Consider the following 22,031-nt stretch of genomic DNA (forward strand, 5'->3'; position numbering starts at 1 on the left):
CCATGTGGCCATCTTCCCTGTATTTGTAGTTTTGATGGTGACTGTCACTAGTGTGAGTGAGCAAGTGACACAGAGGCTAAGGGGCATCTGTGGGGGAAGTCATGAACAGTGATTTAAAGTGCAGTCTGGGGTGTCCACATGCCTACAAGGTAAAAGATTCAGGTGTGGGGAGAGAAAAAGGGTCCTGACCTTACAATATAGGTATAGAACTGTCTATAGGATTGGAGAATATGAAAGAAAAGCCTTTTCAAAATTCTTGGTGAACTAAACATTGGTACCACGGCTCTTAAAAGACCTAGTAAATCCCTAGTAAAAGTCTTAAATTCACGCCTCCACTTGAGGATTTTATTCCACAGGTATACCCCAAATAACGTGTAAGAAAAATGTCTTTCCCCACTGATTCAAAAAATTATTGAGTATCACCTATGTTCCAGGCACTGTTTTAAGTGCCAGGGATATAGAAGTGAACAACAACAAAACAGTCCCTTTTCTTAAGGAGATTACAGTTTAGTGGGGGAAAGCAGAGTATGAATAAGTTACAAAATAAATGTAATTAGATAATTTTATAATAATATAAAGGAGATAAAAGGGGAACTGGAAGACTATTTAAATAGGGACATTATATGTATATATACAAACATATATATATATATAATCATTAAAATAATGCTATAGTAGCAAAAAATATAGGAAACAAATAAATGTCTATTGATAAGGGATTGGTTGAAAAAAGTAGGGTCTAGCTAGGTAAATGATGTTTACCATATAGCTGTTAAAAAATGTGGTAGAGTTTTCTGCATATGCTGATAAGGCAATATCTCCAACACAGAAAAAAAATCCACAAAATATTGTACATTGTATATTTTGTATAATACACTTCATTTATTTAAAATAAATGCTTGTATACTTATGATTGTATGAAAAATTTCTAGACAGCCAGAGCAACAGCAGTTCACAGTGGTGTCTTTGGCCAAATGCAGTGGAAAGTACATTGTTCATTAAAAACCCTTTGTCCTGTGTTAACTTTTTACTATATGAATTTATTACTTTTTAAACTAATGTCTGTTTTAAAGTCCCAGGTTGGGTTAAGATGGAAGTGCTATAGTGTAGACTGAGTGCAATGGAATTCCAACTGGAGTATGCACCGTGGTTGCAGAAAATAAAATGCTTCCTCTGGGTGAGAAAAGTGTGAACAAGGGAAAGAAACCCAGGCAGTTGATGTCGATGAAACTTCAGTGAATACATTTCCAGAGACACACTTAAAGTGGGGAGAAGCAGCTGAGCTATTTTAAAAATATGAAAATTTGCTGTAGGGTCCAACTTGGAATAAATTAAAATCATCCCAGGTTTCAGGTTGGGAAGCAGGGCTCCTGCAGTGAGAGGTGGAGTATGCTGGTGAGAATGTTTGGCAGCTTCAAGGGGTGTTCACACCGTCTTCTCAACAGGCTGAACGTAAGAGCCTGGAACATAAGACATAACAGAAGCCTTGGTTTCAAGGCGCTGGGCTAAGCCTTCTGAGGCAGCAGCAGGGGAAGGTCTTTGGAATTAAGAGGCAAGAGTCTTGCCACAGCAGCATCCAAAGACAAGGCTGCGGAGGAAGCCAAGACACTCCCTCTGAAGAGAAAAGGAGAAGGAAGTTAAGCAGAGAAAATGAGAGAAATCAGGATGGAGCCCCAAGTTCAGAATGGAGGATAGAAGACAGGTCTGGAGAGGATCCCTGGGGCTCTGGGAACTTGGACATTTGCTCCTTGGCCTCTGCTGATATCGACAAGAACACATTTTAGAAAGTTGTGATTTAGCACCAGCACGGGAGCTTAAGGTACCTTTTACTTCCTGCAACTCAAGGTTGTTCCACTTTGTCAGTTTGGTTCAGAATAGCCCTTGGATGCTTCTTTAGAGGATTTGGAGCACCTGTACAAGGAGGAAAGAATAAGAAATCTGAAGTCAGACTTTTAAGGGTCAACTATCATTTTCTAGTTCGAGTCCTTGAGCAAGCTAGTTAACCTCTCTAAACCTCAATTTCTTCATCTATAACATGGGATAATAGTACTACTCACCTCATAGGGTGTTATGGTGAGCATGGAATGAGATAATGTACAAAGTGCCCGGGATGTTGAAAATGCTTAATAAATGTGATGATTGATGATGGTGATGAGCTGCTGCTGATATAACAGCATCACACAGATCAGGCAATGTGTGCATGACATTACTGCATTTGACATCAACTTCAAGGTAAAGTCTACTGATCTTTTTCCCTCAGTGATCTGGCAGGAGCAGAACATTCTGAAAGGGGGTGGGGGGCAAGAAGAGGAAGCCAGCTACAGCTCTTGCAACCTAGCCATCTAGCCAGTGGAAACGAGCCATAGAATTATTATTCTTAGCCCTTCATACCCCACCCCACCCTCCATGGTCTTGTATCCTCAGGCTGGGCAATACCTGTTATACAGTAATTCTCATGAATGTGAGGATTTATCTGTAGTTTCATGCATTGTATCCTTATCATCCACAGTTAGAGCAGAAAACTAGCTTTGGGTTTTATCATGATTAGTCTTACTAATTAGGTTTTCTACTTCCCTGTTTCCTGTTTCCCATTTCTTCAGAACTGACACTGGGAATTCTATACCAGGAAGTTGCAGATGTGTTCATATGCCATGAAGTTACAGAAGGGGTTTCCATAGCCCCATGAGCTCAGTAATCTGACTTCCATATATATTGATCCTTACTTTGGACTGGAGGTAATTTAAACGATTCTGCCTGTCTGAGCGTTTCATGAATGCTCTCTTGCTTGGTGTAGTATGAAGGTACTTGGGTAGAGTATTTTCTCATGGTACTTAGTAGTTGGGATAAATTTTTTAGAGATTTTCACTTAATAGTATAATAGTTTTTATAGTATATGAATAGTATATTAGTTTTCTATTGATGCTGTAGCAAACTCCCATGCACTTAGAGGTTTAAAACAATGCAAATTTGTTATCTCAATTTCTGAAGGTCAAATTCTGGGCATAGCAGGGGCCAGCTGGTTCTTTCCTTGGAGTCTCACAAGACTGATAGCAAGGTACCAGCAGGTATCTGCCTTTTGGGAAGATCTGTAGATAAATCCACTTTCAAACACATTCAGGTTGTTGGAAGCATTCAGTTTCATGTGATTATAGGACTGAGGTCCCTATTTCCTTGCCGATTGTTGGCTCAGGGTCATTTCCATTTTTAGAAGTTAACTACATTCTTTGACTCATGGCCCCTTATCACTATGTTCAAAGCCAGCAGTAGTGAATCAAGTCAAGCTGCCAATCTCTCTGACCTCCACTTCTGCCACATCCCTCTGCTTGGTCTTCTGTTTCACAGCTCAAAATTTTTAATTTTGCCAGTTCTCAGTATATTCAAGGTTCAACAAATTAGCAGGAGACTAAAAAAGGGACAGAACTAGGTTTCAACTCCAACCAAAGGCTAGTAGCTGTCTTACAGGCTGTGTAGAGAAGGACAGCGAGTCTATCATGAAGTTCAGCAAGACCTAACCTGAATGGGATATTTAGTGGTGCCGTCTATGTGGACTTGGTTTGATCTAGAGGTGGTGGATGCAGGGGGAGGTCTCAGCATGTGTGTCATGCATGTGCAGTACGGCATCTAATATGCAACCTATAATATCCATAAATTTCTCTCAATGTTTGACTCAAATGTTTGTCCTCTGAATTCTCTTCTATATTGGAAATTTTTAGAAAATTAAGTCACCATAAGAAGGTTACTCCAGGGACACTGACCAGATTCTCTTGTATGTGACAAGATTCTCTTGTATCTTATTGTTAGACTATTTAGTTTGACACATTCTTCCTTTATCATTGTTTATGCTATGGTTCTAGGATGCTAATACAACCAGATGACCAATACTATATTTTGACATCTTGATTGGAACTTTGGTATTCTCAGAACCCGTACTCAGAGTCACACCTCCATTTTATGTTCTTATCTCCATTTCTGCCATGACTCTTCTCCAAAAGACCACTCCGTTGGGCTCCCCTGGTGGCGCAGTGGTTGAGAGTCCGCCTGCCAATGCAGGGGACGCGGGTTCATGCCCCGGTCCGGGAGGATCCCACGTGCTGCAGAGCGGCTGGGCCCATGAGCCATGACCGCTGAGCCTGCGGGTCCGGAGCCTGTGCTCCGCAGCGGGAGAGGCCGCAGCAGTGAGAGGTCTGCGTACAGAAAAAAAAAAAAAAAAAAAAGACCACTCCCCGGTTCCCATGCTTTGAGTTCTCTGCGTCTTCAAATATGTTGCTCAGTCATTTATAATGCACACATTTCCATTTGTTATAATTCCTTTAAGAATCCGTCTCAAATGTCACCCTTTCTGGAAAACTTGATGCAAATAAGAATAACAGTTAATGTATCTTAGGTAAAAACTAGGTCAGACATTAATGCTTATAATAGTTCATAGAACTTAATTCTTCTAAGTCTATAAGGTGAATATTATTATATCCATTTTAAAGATAAAGAAACAGACTCAAAGTGACTCATTTCCTAAAGTAAGTCTGGTTACTAAGAGCAAAGCCAGGTTGCAAACCTATGTTGGTTCCAACATGAATCCTTTGTTCTTCATTGTGTTGTGATGCTAAAATGCTCTGTGCTTGTGACTCCTTAAGTTTAAACTCAGTCATTCCTTCATGAACCATCTCAAGGTCACTTCCTGCACACACCTTTCTTAATTCCCCCATATAGATCACCCCTAGATTTGAAATGTGCTCTTCTCTTATTTGCTCTACTGCTGAGAACCTTTGTCATTTCTATTCTTGTATTATTTTCTCTTATTCTCTGTATTCCCTGGTGGGCTGTTTGCAACCTCCCTGATGACTGGGGCCAGGTCTCATCAGCTCTGTCTTGTTCATAGGACCCCACATTCTGCCCAGTAAATGTCTGATAAATAAATAAGAATGATCAACACTTCTCTGAATGGATTTTTAAAGAGCCTGACATAAGAATGATTCTGCTTATATTAGGGGAGTGTAAGGAAAGATGACTTAAGTCATGCTTTAGTTACCTTTAATCCCCTATTTGAGTTCCTATCTTTGATGTTAAGTTCCAAAATGATTAAGAGTGTATTACTGACCTCAGACACCATTCAGGCTCTACGTCAATGCTCACCCACTGGGAATATCAACCTTCCGAAGGTTAAAGCTAATGTTTAAGGGAGGAGCATCAAAAGTGGGTGATGTCAGAAGACTTAGGCCTTGGGGACCTGCAGAAAACAACCCACCCTTTTCTTCACGCAGTGACGTTACTACTTGCTAATCATCAACAACTGGCCTCTGTGGTAGAATTTCTTCTCTGTATTCACACAGTCCATAAAGGCAGAACCATCAATGGACTTTTCCTTTACTAAGCACCATCAATTTCCATGAAAATCTTTAGCTTTGGGGACAAAATTATTGCAGCCTGAAAAATGGGGAGATGGGGTTATGCTGCAATTTCTTTTTATTTTTTTGCTTGAGGCAAGATAGAGAAAACAACATACCTCCATATGTTATTTCAAAAACCATTTGATACTCCATTTGATATATAATATGTATATGCAATAATTCAATCATTTCTATAATTCTTTTTATGTATGCACAGTAACTTACAAGATGTTCCCAAACTGTGTCCAAATAAGAGAAGACCCAGATGAAAGTGACTCAAACACTGAAGCAATTGTGATCTCACATAGTAACATGGTCAATACAGAGGATCAGTTAATTCAGCGATTCAACAAAATCATGAAAGACCCAGGTTCCTAACATCTCTTTGCTCTGCCATTCTCAGCATGGTAGATTTGGTTCTCAGGCTTGCCCACCCCAGATCACAAAGTAAATGCTGCAACTCCCAGTTTCATCTCATCGTACAACCAAGTCAGAAAGGAAGAAGGGAAGAAGAGTGTGGTGTTGCACAGCTGATCTTAGTGGAGCAATCTGCCTAGTTAATTCCAATAACAAATAAGACTCTAGCATGCTAACAGTTACATAACTGCCGAGCATTTGGCGTCCTCCAACTTCTTAGAGGGACAAGTGGCCTTCAGCCACCCGAGACTGAGCAATAACAGGTCTGTGATTACCTTAGATGTCCATGGCTACACGCACGCTACACTGACTGGTCCAGCATAGGCTTACCCAAGGCAGCAGGCACAGGGAACCTTCCTGAGTGTTTTTGTGTGTGTGTGTGTGTGTGTTTTTTTTTTTTTTTTTTTGCGGTACGCGGGCCTCTCACTGTCGCGGCCTCTCCGGTTGCGGAGCACAGGCTCCGGACGCGCAGGCCCAGCGGCCATGGCTCACGGGCCCAGCTGCTCCGCGGCACGTGGGATCCTCCCGGACCGGGGCACGAACCCGAGTCCCCTGCATCGGCAGGCGGACTCCCAACCACTGAGCCACCAGGGAAGCCCCATTTGTGTTTTTACAACATATCAGTTTAATATGACTGCTAGGGTTGGTCAAATGGGGTTATCCCCAATTTTTCTGATGTGGCTAGCCACAAAAATTATGTAACTTAGTTTTACCCTCTAGTCCATCCCCACTTCAATTTAGACATTATTACCTTTCCTTTTAATAACTATAGTAAAAGTAATCTTATTTAAGGGGATAGTGCCAGCTAAATAGTGTGCTCTGAAGACATCAGATTCCATAAACACCTATTAAACACCTATTACGGTCCAAGGATGTCTCCATATATGTTGTTACACTTCAACTACAAAAATGTCCACACAGAGGAAGATATTGATACTACCAGTATCACCAATATTGATATTGATTTTACAGAAGACTATAATTCATAGGTAGTTACATTAATTCTTCAAGACGACCCAGCTAGCAAATGGTAGAAATGAAATACAAATACAGGTTGTTTGGCTCTAAATCCAGTATACATTTCACAATGCTACTCTACGGGCTTAGAAAATCAATTAAATTAAATGAAAACAGATCCAACTGATAATACTACTTTTAAAGATGTGATGGGTGAGAATAAATAATACTAAAGAGTTTAGGCAAATATGTTCAGAGATGGAAGGTATTTACTAGTGGTACTTGAAATAAGTTTGGGTGGAATCTTGAATTGTACTTCTGCTTCTGCGAAGATGGAGTCGATGCACCTTTTCCTATTCATCTCACAAAGTACAGCTACAAACCCTGGATATTATATGACAAGAAACATAAGGATATTCTGAAGTGTGGAGAGAAGATGACAACCTGACTAGGCATTTGACACTCAAGGAATGACATGATGATGAGCTCCCTGGGTTTTCTTCTTACCTCATGTATCCCACATTTGGAGCCAAAGAAGCTGGTACTATTGACTGAATGTTCTAAACAGAAAGAAAATAAAGAATAAACGTTGGAAGGAAGAAAAGACACAGTAAGCAAAACTATGTGTAAATACAACAGACTTTGCTTTTCCTCTTGAATTCTCTAATTTGTGTTTTCTAAATTATGCCAGTTGAAGCAAACAAAACACCATCTAATATGCTTCTAAATGTTATGTAGAGGAAATATTTAAGAAAATTATTTTACAAACAGGGGAGAATAAAGGGAAGTAAAGGGAGGTAAGCTATCTATACTGCACAAGAACTGGTAAAATGATGACACAAGTAGACTGTGGTTAGAAATCCATAACAATCACTAAAAAGTTACACTATTTGGAGTGTGAAATATACACCCAAAAGCACTACAGATAAATACTTTAAAAAGCACTACAGAAAATGAAATTTTAGAAAATGTTCAAATAACCTACAGGAAGACAGGAAAAAGAAAATAGAGACAAAAATAAGAACAAACTGAAAATAAAAATAATATTGAATTACAAAGTGAAAACATTATTCCCTTTTCAATTCCTTTCTAACTTCCTATCAAGTCGGGCAGAAATCCCAGTCTGGTGACAGAAATCTTTAGCCTTCCTGTAACATTGCTAACCTCTCCTTTTTAACCTAGGGAGAGCAGTTGCAGACTCAGAATCTTGGTTTGGTGAAACTATTTAGCCAGAACTCACTGTTTTAATTGACTTTATTTTTAAGATTACTTTCCTTTGTGGCAAATGATATAGGTTTTTATATACAGGTGTTATAAAATGTTCCTTTTTCAATAATTAGGGGAAAACGATGGATCAATCTCCGGGAAGATATTAAATACGTCATAGTTCACATATCCAAAAAGAGCAAATATCAGGAGAGAGTGACTGAAGTTTGTGGATTTATTTAACTAAAGTGGCAAAGCCATTTCCTATCACATACACATTAATAAAACATTTCTGTACCAAGTACTTATTATTTGTTTATATACTTTTAAGCCCATTATAATGTGAGCTTCTTAAAATGAGGGAATATGTCAATTTGTTTCTTTAGCACTTAGTATTATACTTGTCCCATAATTTTCTAAATAAATGTCTAGTGAATGACTGATTGAACAGCTCTAAAGGGAAGTATAGAAAAATAAGATCAAACTCAGCCTCTTTGTTACACTTTGCCTATGATGGGCCAAGAAAATAAAAGTTGTAAATAACTTATATACTTGAATTTTCTCTAGGTATGTACGCTACCAAATGTAAAATAGATAGCTAGTGGGAAGCAGCCGCGTAGCACAGGGAGATCAGCTCGGTGCTTTGTGACCACCTAGAGGGGTGGGATAGGGAGGGTGGGAGGGAGACGCAAGAGGGAGGGGATATGGGGATATATGTATACGTATAACTGGCTCACTTTGTTATACACCAGAAACTAACACAACATTGTAAATCAATTATACTCCAATAAAGATCTTAAGAAAATAATAATAATATAATGAAAATAAAAAGGAGAAACATTTCCCAGTGAATCTTAAAAGATCATTACAGGAGATGAAAATTGCAGGCCAATCCCACTCTCACTCTCATGAACACAGGTGCAAAAACACTAAACAAAATATTAGAAAATCAAATCCAATGATATGCAAAATGGATAGTGCATCACAACATAATTTGGCTCATTGCATAAAGGCAATAGTGGTTTAACATTTGAAAATAAATCAGAATAAAGAGAAAAATACCACCACCTCAATGAATGCAAAAAAATGACAAAAACTGTAACCCACATTTAAAAAAACTCTTAGAAAACTCAGGATACAAGACAACATTCTTAGTCTGTTAAATGCTAGTCAGGAAAAAACCAGAAAACATTACATTTTATAGCAACATTTAATGATTTCTCACTGAGCCTGTGAGCAAGAGAATTGTTATCACTATTTGCATGCAACATTGTACTGGTGTGCATAGCCAATGGAATGGCACTTAGCACAAACCCTTAGAAGTAGTCAGTGCTCAACAAGTACTGAGAAAATGCTGAGTACTGCTGCTATTCCATATCACAAATGAGATAAATAGCTGATTTAATTTAGCTGTTGGAATAAAGTATATTAAGGTTGTTAGATTAGAAAACTGCTTTTGTTGATCCCTTTTACAATTAAAAATGTAATATATTACCTTTACAGTATAAATTTAAAGTCAAAATACTCTCAATTTTACAAGTTTAAATAAAAACTCTAAGTTAAAAAAAATTTTAATGATAGATATAAATCACATTAGTAAAGGCAAAAATGAAATCCTGTATAATAATATATAGACCATAGTCTGGAGGAAAAGCCATCTGTAAAACATTATCACTTAGATCACACTATCATTCAATCGATACTATTACTCCAGAGGAGGAGCTCAAGATGCCTTGGGAGTGGGAATTTTAGGATGGATTGGAGATTTGATTAAGCAGAACAGGACAAAATTCAGAGAAGAGGTAGGTAAAGGAAGCCTCAACTATTGGAAATCTATATCTAATACCTTTGCTTTAAGGAAGTGTGAATTTCAAATGACATGAATCTACCCAAGAATAATACGATAAAAGCCTTAATAATGACACTGTTCATAAACACTGAAAATTTTTAAGATGAAAATATATAAATTTTTAGTTAAAAACAAAGAATATATATTTGAAAAATATAGGAACAAACTTTTTTAGTTTTAGGGAAACTTCACCTATAATTCTATTCTCACCTACAATTGTTGATACCACTATTTCCTTCTGATATTTTTTAAAACATAGTCAGGATTACTGTGGCTTATTGTAAGTGGACAAAAAAGGGAGCTGACTTTGGTTGTAATTTCTTCCTTTTACTATAAGTTCACAGAGTGAAGAAAGAGGTACTATCTGGTATAAACCAAGAAAACTCTATAGGATAGACAGCAAAGGTAAGACAAAATCAAGTATAGTAAAGAAGAGTGCATCTGTTGAATGGAAATCAATGTTTTTTTGGATGAGATTAAATTTGCTTTTATTTCAGGTAGTTTTAATGTTTCAATATTTCAATCTCAAATATAACCTCCTCTAGAAAGCTCCATACCTCTCTTCTTCTCCCCTGTAGAATTTATTCACCTTCCTTTGCATTCTTACAGCATCCTAAACAGACTTCTATCATGAATTCTGTGATACTTCACCGTATTTTCTTGCCCTTCATGTATCAGCTTAAATGCTATTCCTCAGGGAAACTTCTCAGACACTTACCATGAGCTTAAGTCTTCAGCTCCTATAGCTCCCTAGACTTTGCTTTCATAGCAGTTACACTGGTGTATTTATTCACTTAATTATCTATTTTATACCCCTTCCCAATCAGCCTCTAAACTAGGGACAAGACTGTGTCATTACTTTTGATGGTTTTGTTCCTTTGAACTGAGCCCAGTGCCTGTCACATAGCACACATTTTAAAAATGTTTGAAGAGTAGAAGAAGGAAGAGTAGAAGGGAAGGAGGGAGGAAGGGAAAGAGGGAGGGAGGCTCTGAATGGAGTTTTCCACCAAAAGGATAGTTTGAGTGCTCTGGGGGTTGGGGGAAGCAAAGGGGACAAAAGTCTTACAAACTATTATATCTCTAAATGGAAAAAAACAAGCCAAATGAGTAACAAAGACAAGTACTTAGCTTATCAACAGTATAAAATAATCCTGTGCTCCTTCCCCATTCAAAAAAAACAAAGGAAGAAAAGAAATGCATCACAGCTACTTCATCGACAGTACATGCATACCTCCCCTGCTGACTTGAGCTGTTTTGCCCCCCACACATCTCAGTCTATCTTTGTGCAAGATGTCTGTTCTTTTCTTAGAATAGGTCATTTATGTTTACAAAAGTTGGCCATGCTTTTTATTTTATTTTACTTTTTAATTTAAATGTCTGGGAGCTAATCTGCTTATTTGCATGTCCCTGAGGATTGGGCTGTGGGCAGACTAGACTGAACAACAGCTGCTGGGATTTCTAAGCTCCAGAGGCAAAAAGGTAAGGCAGTCTGGGGAAGGAAGAAGTGTGGATTTCATTTACCTAGAGGAGACAACAGCAATATTAGTATTTCTTCTTGCTTGTAAAATGGAGGATACGAAGGTGATGAAAAAATGGTTTTGCCAGTCTATCTACAAATGGGTAATTGGGAGGCTGGTAGGAATTTTCAAACGTAATATAACAAAATCAAGGAACAAAAAAGTTCCTTTTCATGTGCACAGAGGCTCTGTTGATGCTGAAATACTTGTGGGATATTAGGAATGAAAAATGTCAGCATGCACACTGCCCAGGCTTGCCTGGTTTATGGCTCCCACCTCGTGGCCGTCATGACTGCCCAGTCAAAGAGCTTCTTTGTCCCCGGAGCATTGCCTTGCAAAGACAAGAAACATCCCCAAGCATCCTCTCACTTTGACATATAGGTCATGGCATTCAGAGAATAATGAAAGGGATTGCCCAAGTGCCAGTTCCTTGAATCGTCGGGACATGAAGCTATTTAGTACAGGTTCAGCTAAGCCTTTTTGCTCCTACGAATCTCCTTCCTGAATGGAAAGTCCCTTTTCAAGTGAAAAAGACCTGAGTTATTGAGTGGCTTGAAATGCAAGTCTTGTAAACAAATAAAAGGCCAAGAAGTGAGTGTGTGTGTTGGAGGGGGGGACAGGAGAGAGATACAGGAGACAGAAAGAGAGGGATGTGTCATTTGAAAGTCTTAACCAAAAATTTGTAATAGTGATGTGTGTGTGTGTGTGTGTGTGTGTATTTTGAAATCCACAAGAGGAATGCCAATCCTTTAATTCAGAGCTGAAATGATACGGACCTTGAAATGAGCACACTTCCTGATGTTTTGGTAGACTGAGAAACTTGGTTTAAAGAGAAAGACAAGATTGACATGGGTATTCTGCCCTCTGCCAGAAATCTCCCTGCATCTCCAGCCTCAAGTCAGATCCTAGAGAGGAAAGATGAGTTTCTGGCACAGCTCTGGAATGCAGAGGTCTAGTTCTTAGAGGTAAGGGTACTGTAAACACAGCTTTTCCAAAGCAAATCATTTTTAAGCCCAACTCAGTGGTTTACGTTTGTTAAAATCGTGGCACTATATAAGGACAGTTGCTTCTTCCTGGCTATCTGGTATGAACTCCAGCCAAGCCATTTTGCTGAAGTCAGACCTAACCAGTCTTCCTGTGCATACTGTGCCTAAAACCCGCTGAAAAGAAGAGTTGGTGATTTCGAATGAGATCAAGTCATGATTGAATAGCATGGCAGACCCTTAGGTAGCTGGAACATGTGACATGTGAAAGAGGATATGGTCATTGTCAAACCTGAAAGCTTCAAAATAAACTAAAGGGCTAATAAAGAGACAGTTGAAGCCCAGTTGAAACCCAGGCAGTGAACAGCACTGGGCTTCATCTTCATCTGAGTACCTTTGAACAGAGATCTAACTTCTCTGTGACTGAGTTTTAGATGCCTTCTCTGTCCAGATATCTTCTTTTCTGCTAGAAAACAGAGGCGAAGTCTTATAGTCTATCTCTCACAATATGCCAGATACTGCTTTAAAATATTTAATCCTCTCCCAGACCTTATAAGGTGAAGTACTCTTGTTATCCCTATTTAATAAGTTCACATAACTTGTCAGTGGCAGAGCAAGTAGTGCAATCTAAGCACTCTGTCTTCACAGCTTGCTCTAACAAAAAATCATCATAAAGCTTGCCATTTTTTTCTACTTTATTTTCTCTTACTTATGTCATTATAATCACTCTTGAAATTACAATGCATCTTTATATGTACAGGCAAAGGGTATAGATGTTGAAATAACGTCACCTTTTCACCTCTTGCCCTAACTTTGAAAAGAACTCATTCATTTATTCATTCATGCATGTGTGCATGGATTGATTGATTCACTCATTCATTCATTCACATACCAGGTGTCTTTTTGTGAAGGAAGTATGACATACGTTTTTCAAGTTGAGGTGTTATCGACTTGGGAAGTGGGGAAAAGAATAGGAGTAAGTTTAAACAAAAGCAGTATTAAATGTATTCCATCCTCTGAATAGAGGCGAGAACTAGGTTGGTAGGTCTAAGATGGTATAAGACATTCTGGGATTAAATAAATATGCTGCTGTCTCTAATACTGATAAATCTTCCAGCAGTAGTTTCCATAGACCCACTGAAGATAGGGAAAGGTAGTTTCGTTGGAGAAATGATATCCTTATTTTCCTTAGTTCCGCAGGCAGGGAGAGGGTGGTATCTGGCCCTCAGAAATTCCCTTCCATCAAAGAAATCACTAAACAGAGTTATTGGTGGTGTCTGGTGTGATTCTGTGTGACTGGGAGTTCTTTCATTCCTTGGAAAACGCAGACGCTTCCATGTAAAAGGAATAGCACACTGCATGGTCAATATGCATAGATTTATATCTTGCCCACTGCTCAATTAATTTTCCCTAACCCATTACTTCACGGGCCTCATAGGTTATTTCTTTCCTGATGTCATTTCACTTCTCCATTTTCGCTTGGCTCTCTTCCTTCTAAATTCAGCAATCTTCTTAGGGCTTTCTACTTTCTTTCTCAGCTCTGTGTTTTTACCCATGACTCCCTAGGCAGAACCTCTCCTGCCTCAGTCTGATACAGGATCTCTCCTTCTTTACTCTGTAATAACTCCATCCATAACCCTCTTTACAGGTGGCATTCAGGCAGTAAAAATCCTGGATAAGTATTTATAAATATTGAAATCTATAATTTTCTAAATTTATAATTTTCAGTATTTATAAATCTCTACATTTCTTAAAAAAATAAAGACAATATTCTTTTACATACTTATTCATTGAAAATATTTAACACATATTATGCAACTCCTATGTCCCAAGTACTGTTCAAGACCCTAGGAATAAAATACAGAGCAGTTAAATGTAGATCCAACTAATGGGAAGCTTAGAGACTAATGTATTTGATCACTAGCATTATCTGGTTACTAGCAATAGGATATTTTAAATGGTTTTACCAAGGATTGCTGCTGTATAAATGACAGCAAATTTAACAGACAGAACTTATGGCAGTTTTAACTACTTCTAGTCATTGTAGAAAAATATCATGAAGCTCTTGCAAGTCTTTGGAATCTCAAACCAACACAAGGTTTTCTCCTTCACCCGATGCATCAATACCTTACATTAAAATGTTTTCAAAATGCCTAATAATTTTTTTCTATTTGCAGTTGTTTTAGTAAAGTTTAATTTTAACCAAATCTAATTCTGTAAACCAAATGGAACACTAAGTAGTTATTTTAGGCTTATAACTGTACTCCCAACATAACAACATAGCCCTGTTGTTTGCTAAGCTAACATAAAAAATAGAAACCTACCTAGATTTGCCCTGTAAACTAATTGCCTACCTTGCATAATTTCTTGAAAAGAAACAAAATAGTCAAAATGTAGGCCATGAGATATGAAATGTTTAATTCCTTAACATTAGATGTAGTTTCCAATTTTGGAAGAATTTGTAGGCGTCATATAGGTTTAATGGGAATAGTCAAAGATTTCTTAGACATTCTCAGTGAATCCAGTTTTTCTGTTAGGGAGCAGTATGGGACACCCTTGGTTTTACTTGACTTTTTCATTACTTTATCTCCAGCATGGAACAGGGTGCCATGCATGTGGTTGGTGCACAGGACATGCTAACTCTCTTCTTCATCTTCTGGTTAAAGCAGAAATTGGTGATGTTGTATCTGCATATAATCACAACACCATATCAAACACACTGCACTAATATTGATACTTTTTGATTTTTTATTTCTTTGATTTCCTTTATTCTGCTTCTACCTTTTCTGCTTTTGATAGCACCAAAGTGACAAAGGCATTGGTGAATATCACAAAGAACCCTGTTCTTTGATTGGCCTGGAATAGAAAATTAGAATGGGGGCATCGTCACGGAACAAGAGGTCAAATAAAAGTTATGAAAGTGGGACTTCCCTGGCGGTCCAGTGGTTAAGGCTCCGAGCTTCCAATGCAGGGGGTGCAGGTTCAATCCCGGTCTGGGAAATAAGATCCCATATGCCATGTGGCGTGGCCAAAAAAAAAAAAAAAAATTATGAAAGGGATAGATCTTCAGTCACCTTCCCATACATCTCTTCTGGGTCCTGGAGGAGAAACTGGCAGACTTATTTCGACATGAGTGAAAGAATCAATCTCCCCTTGGGATCTTCGGAGCTTTAATTATAGACTGTATTATCCATTCCTTGACCTTTCCCGATCTCTTCTTCCATATTCCAACTTTGTTCCTTCTGCTGCTTCCTGAATTTCATCCTGGAATCTGTTTCCCATTAAAATGGAAGATCTACTCATCCAATGTGATTTTATAGCCATGCTAAAAGGCCTACCATGTTCTTTGCAGAACTTGACACTCAGTAGCTATAAAACTCAACTTATCTCTCAAGAATTATGGTCCCTAGGGAAAAAATCATATTTTATGCCTCTGTATTTTCCCATTTCCACATTTTTTTGGAAAGACTATGTCCCATCAGAGAGATAAAAGAGGAACACTGAATTCAAATTTGGTTCTATCCTGAGTTAACTGAGCAAAGGTTAGGCAAGTTACCTAACAGCTTCTTCTCAGTAATGTTGGTTTCTTTGTGTCCCAAGATAAGATTATAAGAATTTATGGTAGTATATGACAGTGATATTCAAAGTACGGTCTGGGAACACTTGTATACACACTATGTATCCTTGGCACATTTTCATGGGATTTACAAGGACAAAACTATTTTTATAACATTACAAAGTCATGATTTGCCTTTTCTATTCTCATTATCCCATGAGTATATCAAGTACAAAAAATTCATTAGTCCAGTTTCACTTTGCACATTGCAACTGATCTTTAAGAAAATAACACATGTAGAGTTTTGATGTAGTATCAAAGAAGAACATCCACCATTATCTGAATAGGCTATTAAAATACGTTTTCCTTTTCCAACTATATATCTGTGTAGGACCAGATTTTTTTCATATACTTTAGCCAAAACAACACATTGCAACAGATTGAAAGCAGATAGAATCCAGCTGTCTTCTATTAGGCTAGGAATCAAAGATATTTGCAAAATGTAAAAATAATGCCACTCTTTTTACTAAAACTTTTAAAATTTGTTTTGGAAAATATATTGATTATCGATAAAAATAGGTTATTTTTGTCCACATATAATGGATCTATTATTTAAAAAAATAACTTAATAAAGAGTAGTTTAAAAAATCTTTAAAAAAATTTTGAATATAGTAAATATCCATAACTATAATACATGTAAATGAAAGACCTTTGGTGTCTTTAACTTTTTCTTAAGAATGTAAAAGAGCCCTGAGCAAAAACTTTGAGAACCAGTGATATATGGAATGGTGACACATAATTTATATCATACTCACATGCTTATTAAACAAATACGAAAAACCTGAGCTTATATTTTGCCTTAGCAAAAGGAAAGTTAATTTCTTTCTTGCGTTTTCCCTTTCTTTCTTTCTCTTTCATCTTGCTGTCATTTTATTACCTATCATTATCTAATATCTTTCTATTCTTTCTAATGTCTTCTTCATTGTCACTAGTATTAATTTAATTAAGAAAATGTATTAATGCAAACAAACATATAGGATTTTGCCTTATTTATATCTTTATATGTAAAAAAAATAAATCTAGTACAAAGCATCCAAATTTAATGACAAGAATAATTTACTCAGTTGTATTTAAAAAGAAATTTGGGACAATTCAGAATACTATATATTTATCAGTCTGATGTATGGTATATATATAGTATCACTGAGACATTAATGAGATGAAAGTGCAAAACATCTGGAAGAGTAGGAAGAATGACTCACCAACATTTTTAAAGGGAAACCCTCATATGGACAATTCGCTGGGAGAAATAAAACAGAAGGGATAAAATTAAGATACATTTTACTTGTTTCTCTGCTTTAAGTTCTAAGCAAGTTGGAAATAGTACCATACATTTTCAGAAGTAGAGCTCAGAAAAGAGGACCTCGGAAGAGGGAGATTTAAATGTACTGGAATTGCAATAGAGGAAACATAAAGAACTGTAAAACCAACAAATAAAATTTGCTGAAAAATCCTGTTTGTCATATAAACTCAGTGATATGTAGAGAGGACATTTCTGACATTCAGAAATTATGAGTATATTCTGGCTTCACGTGCACACAAACACGTCCAAAAATTCCTCCATCTTCATTTACTTACTTATTTGTATAGGATTTATATGCACTCTCTCACCTCTAAATAGATATAATGAAATCGGTAACATAGTGCAAAACAAAAAACTAAAATAAAGCAGGAACCCTTCTGTGTCAAAGGACACAGAAGCTATCTGGATCCTATGATTTAGGTTATTCATCTATATTATTATAATATTGACAGCAATTGACATTGAGCAATCAGTGTGTTTCAGGTACTTTACATATCTTGTCATGTTTCATTCTTACGGCTGACCTAAGCATCAGGTTCAGTTATTCCCATTTCACAGATGAAGAAACTGAAGAACAGAGAGCTTTTGCAGCATGCTCAAGGTTACATAGCTAGTGAGTGGTGGTCTTGAGCTCTCAGTAACTATACAATACTGCTCTGAATGATCAAGCATCTTTAGCAGAACCAGGGATACAGTACCAGGGCCCTGACCTCAGAAATCTTACAGTCTCATGTACTAGCCAATTAACCAAATAACTATTTCAGTTCAGACTCTGATTAGTCTTAGAATCAAATTATAAATAATGAGCTTTAGGAAGACAGAGAGTAAATCTGTAAAGCAGACACTATGTTTTTATCTGTGTTGCTCTATTACCCAGCAACAATGCTGACTAGATGACAAGGATATCAGGGAATATTCATAGAAGTAGACATTGGAATTTGGCTTTTAGGAATCAGTGCCAATTCCCCCGAGAGGGAATTGGAGAGAACATTTCATCTGGACACTACCTGACATTGATAAAAAATGAGCATCACTACTGTTAATAACCAAAAGGTAGTATTCACTGAGTCCCTGCTCTATGATTAGTGGTGCACTGAGCCCTCTATTTGTATTCTCTCATCTGATACTCACAGTGAGATAGATAAGTACCATCATCATCCTTCATTAATGGACATGAAAACTGAGACTGGCAACTTGGGGAATTTATCACAGCTGATAATTATTCACATCCCAGGCTGTCTAAATCTGGCATCCATGTCCTTAGCCATAATGGCATGCATTTTTTTAAGAATGGCAAAATTTTCTATGGTTCTCTTCTTCCCTTGTCTACCTCCAAACCTCAACTCCCAGGTCTCACCACCAGGTAAAATGGACTCTCCAGGCATGCACCACCCCAGGAAGCACAAGTTCCTTCCTCTTGATTTTTACATGTCAGTTACATCTCCTCGTGGCTCCCGTAGCCCTCCAACTGCAGTGCTAGAATGCAAGTGAGGAGAAGGGCACCCCGGAGGCGGCAGGAGCAGAACTGTCTTGTAACTGGAAGCCAAACAAGTCACTTAGCTTTGAAGGCACAAGAAAGGCTTCATTTAGATACCAGGCGACAAAGATCAAAGCTGAGGAGGACAAACATGCCTGTTGTCTGCGGCAGGCGGCAAGTCACCAGAAGGGAGCCCCACATCCTTTACTGCAAAGCAGATGCAGTACATCTGAGAGGTTACCATAAACCAAATAAATACCGCCGCAGAGCCTTCCCTTGAAGTCTCATGGAAACAAAAGAGTGGGGCTTTCACCTGAAACAGAGAGTGGCTTGCTCTCCGTGCAGCTGGCACATGGCCTTCTGCCCCACACCACTCATCATGTCTTAAATGAGCACCGAACATCTACTAATAAAATCACCAAAAAAGACACAAATCTTCTTTATATAGGTCCAAAATAACACAAAAATTGATTTAAAAAGAATTCCCTGGGAAGTGATATGTAATGACTTTGCAAATCACAAAGCTTTCAGGTTGCTAGTGGACAGTTAAGAGAGATACTCTGCTCTATTTAAATGAAGCCAGGGCTCGTACAAATGAACACAGGGAACTTCCCAATTCAAGAGGGAAGCATGAATGCATTGGGCAAATACTATTTAACTCAATGGCAAATACTATTTTAGTTATTTTGTACACACAAAGTTGTATCTGATTGCTGTCATGATCCTGTGAACTTGCAACTATTAGATCTACAGATGCGAGAACAGATTGAGTTTTTTCCCTCAAGGTCATATAGTAAGTGGCAGAACCGGGGTATGTATTCTTTCCTTCGACAAAATACTTGATTTTAAAACCTACTTTTTAATGAATTCTACCAGCTAGGAAACTGCAACCCCAGTTAGGGAAATTTATGAAATTGACACAAAAGCAATTAACTTTAGAAGTAAAATATTTCATCTGTTAAATTTGAAGAAAAAAAAACATTTAAGATCTTAATTAAGTTAAAGGTTGGTAACAAACACAGCGAATTGAACAAAAGGGCTTTAATCCTTAAACTGCAGTTTTCAGTGCACTTGAGAGTGACCAACTCACCCTGACTTGCCTGCCTCTGTCCTGATCAGACCCTTCGTTTCATCCTGGAGATACATGGTAAGCAGGAATAGTCTGGTTCCTACTAATTGCTAGCCCATAATTGCTAGAGGCAAGGGAAATTAATGGAATGAAATTCAGCAGTGATTAGAGTTATTAAGTTAGTTATGTGAGTGCATTAATAAGGGGATTTGAATTGTCTTGTGTGTTTAGGGACAACTCTCTGTGGAAGTGACACATGAGTGGGAATGTAAGGATAAACAGATATCAGCCAGATATAAAGGGGGTTGGGTGGGGATATTCCAGGCAGAGGGAGAAGAATGTGCAAAGACCGGAGAGCAGAAGGGGAGGGACCTTGGTACGTAGGAGCAATTGGAGAAAATAAGGGCTGCATGAGGACAGAGTGAGGAAAGCAAAGTGCAGGTGACACTCAAGTAGATGAGCAGGCAATTCAAAGGTTTGTAAATTGAGTTAAAGGTTTTGATTTTTATCCTAAGAAGAGAGACAAGCTTCTAAAGGGCTCGAGAGGTTGCATTTCACATAATTCCGATTCTGCTATGAAAAGATCACTTGCACTAAGGAGAACAGAGCAGATGAGAGGACACATAGAGCAGATGACTGCTGCAGACCAGACGAGAGGTGAAGATGGCCAGGAGTAGGATGTCATAGCAGAGACTGAAAGAGGATGGAGTGTGTCCCTTTCCAGATAGAAAAATTGACTGCTCTTGGCAATACGTTCAACACTGAAGTGAAAGTAGAGAAAAGTGTCAAAGATGAGGTCTATTTTTCAGGCCCTTGTAGATGGATGGATGGAAGAAACTTATATAAGGTTTAGTTTTACTCACTAACAATTTCTGTTAGTTATATTAATAAAGATGTTCTTGTTTTTCTAATAACATTGGGAAATGCATGGGTCTGTAGTACCCTGCTACCATTTGTCGATATTGTGCCTTGCTGGTGGAGAGACAACCTGGGAGGTGGAGAGAACTTAAAACGCTCAAACATCAAGTCTATAAATTACAGCACACATCACACACGAATGATGATAAAGCATAAGAGGATAATTAATTCAAAGTTCCCTCAAGTTGAGTCAAGAGGCAGATCCATATGAATGAAAAATTTTAGAACTAATTCATTTAACCCATCTTCAGGACTTAACGAGGTATAAGAATTACTTAAGGGCAGGGTTTTTATAACATTATTCTTTGGAACAGTTTTCAGAAGAACAAACAAAATGATTCTGCAAATCTCTCTGCTCACTAGATTCTGCCACTGTGAGTAAAATTATTATCCTTATTCAGCTTCCAAAAGTACTTGATTATACTAACCCTCTAGGTTTTTCTCTCATCAACAGTGTGATTATCAGAAAAGTAACAGCTACTTTAAAATTATTTTTGCACGGAGACTACTTTCAAGACGGTGGAGGAGTAAGATGCGGAGATCACCTTCCTCCCCACAGATACATCAAAAATACATCTACACGTGGAACAACTCCTACAGAACACCTACTGAATGCTGGCAGAAGACCTCAGACCTCCCAAAGGGCAAGAACCACCCCCCCCCCACGTACCTGGGTAGGGTAAAAGAGAAAAGAAAAAACAGAGACAAAAGAATAGGGACGGGACCTGCACCAGTGGGAGGGAGCTGTGAAGGAGGAAAAGTTTCCACACACTAGGAAGCCCCTTCACTGGCGAAGACAGGGAGTGGGCGGGGGGGAAGCTTCGGGGCCGCGGAGGAGAGCGCAGCAACAGGGGTGCGGAGGGCAAAGCCGAGAGATTCCCGCACAGAGGATCGGTGCCGACCAGCACTCACCAGCCCGAGAGGCTTGTCTGCTCACCCACTGGGGCGGGCGGGGCTGGGAGCTGAGGCTCGGGCTTCGGTTGGAGCACAGGGAGAGGACTGGCGTTGGCGGCATGAACACAGCCTGAAGGGGGCTAGTGCCCACGGCTAGCCGGGAGGGAGTCCGGGTAAAAGTCTGGGACCGCCGAAGAGGCAAGAGACCATTGTTTCAGGGTGCGCGAGGAGAGGGGATTAAGAGCGCTGCTTAAAGGAGCTCCAGAGACGGGCGCAAGCCGCAGCTAACAGCTCGCACCCCAGAGACAGGTATGAAATGCTAAGGCTGCTGCTGCCGCCACCAAGAAGCCTGTGTGCAAGCACAGGTCACTCTCTATACCTCCCATCCCAGGAGCCTGTGCAGCCTGCCACTGCCAGGGTCCCAGGATCCAGGGACAACTT

The 22,031-nt window shown here is 38.7% G+C and overlaps 1 long non-coding RNA gene across 1 annotated transcript in view; it reads right to left on the reverse strand.

The window, feature by feature from the left end:
• Window positions 1-506: 506 nt before the first annotated feature.
• LOC111164414 (uncharacterized) overlaps window positions 507-22,031 on the reverse strand; it is a 367,515-nt gene continuing 345,990 nt past the window's right edge. Inside the window, exon 5 of the long non-coding RNA XR_016388352.1 lies at window positions 507-1,911. This is a non-coding gene — a long non-coding RNA (uncharacterized LOC111164414). The remainder of the gene's footprint in view (window positions 1,912-22,031) is intronic.

This window comes from Delphinapterus leucas, chromosome 17 (assembly GCF_059928025.1).
Source record: "Delphinapterus leucas isolate spDelLeu-1000000601 "Yukka" chromosome 17, BTC_Dleu_Yukka2, whole genome shotgun sequence".
NCBI classification, from domain to species: domain Eukaryota; kingdom Metazoa; phylum Chordata; class Mammalia; order Artiodactyla; family Monodontidae; genus Delphinapterus; species Delphinapterus leucas.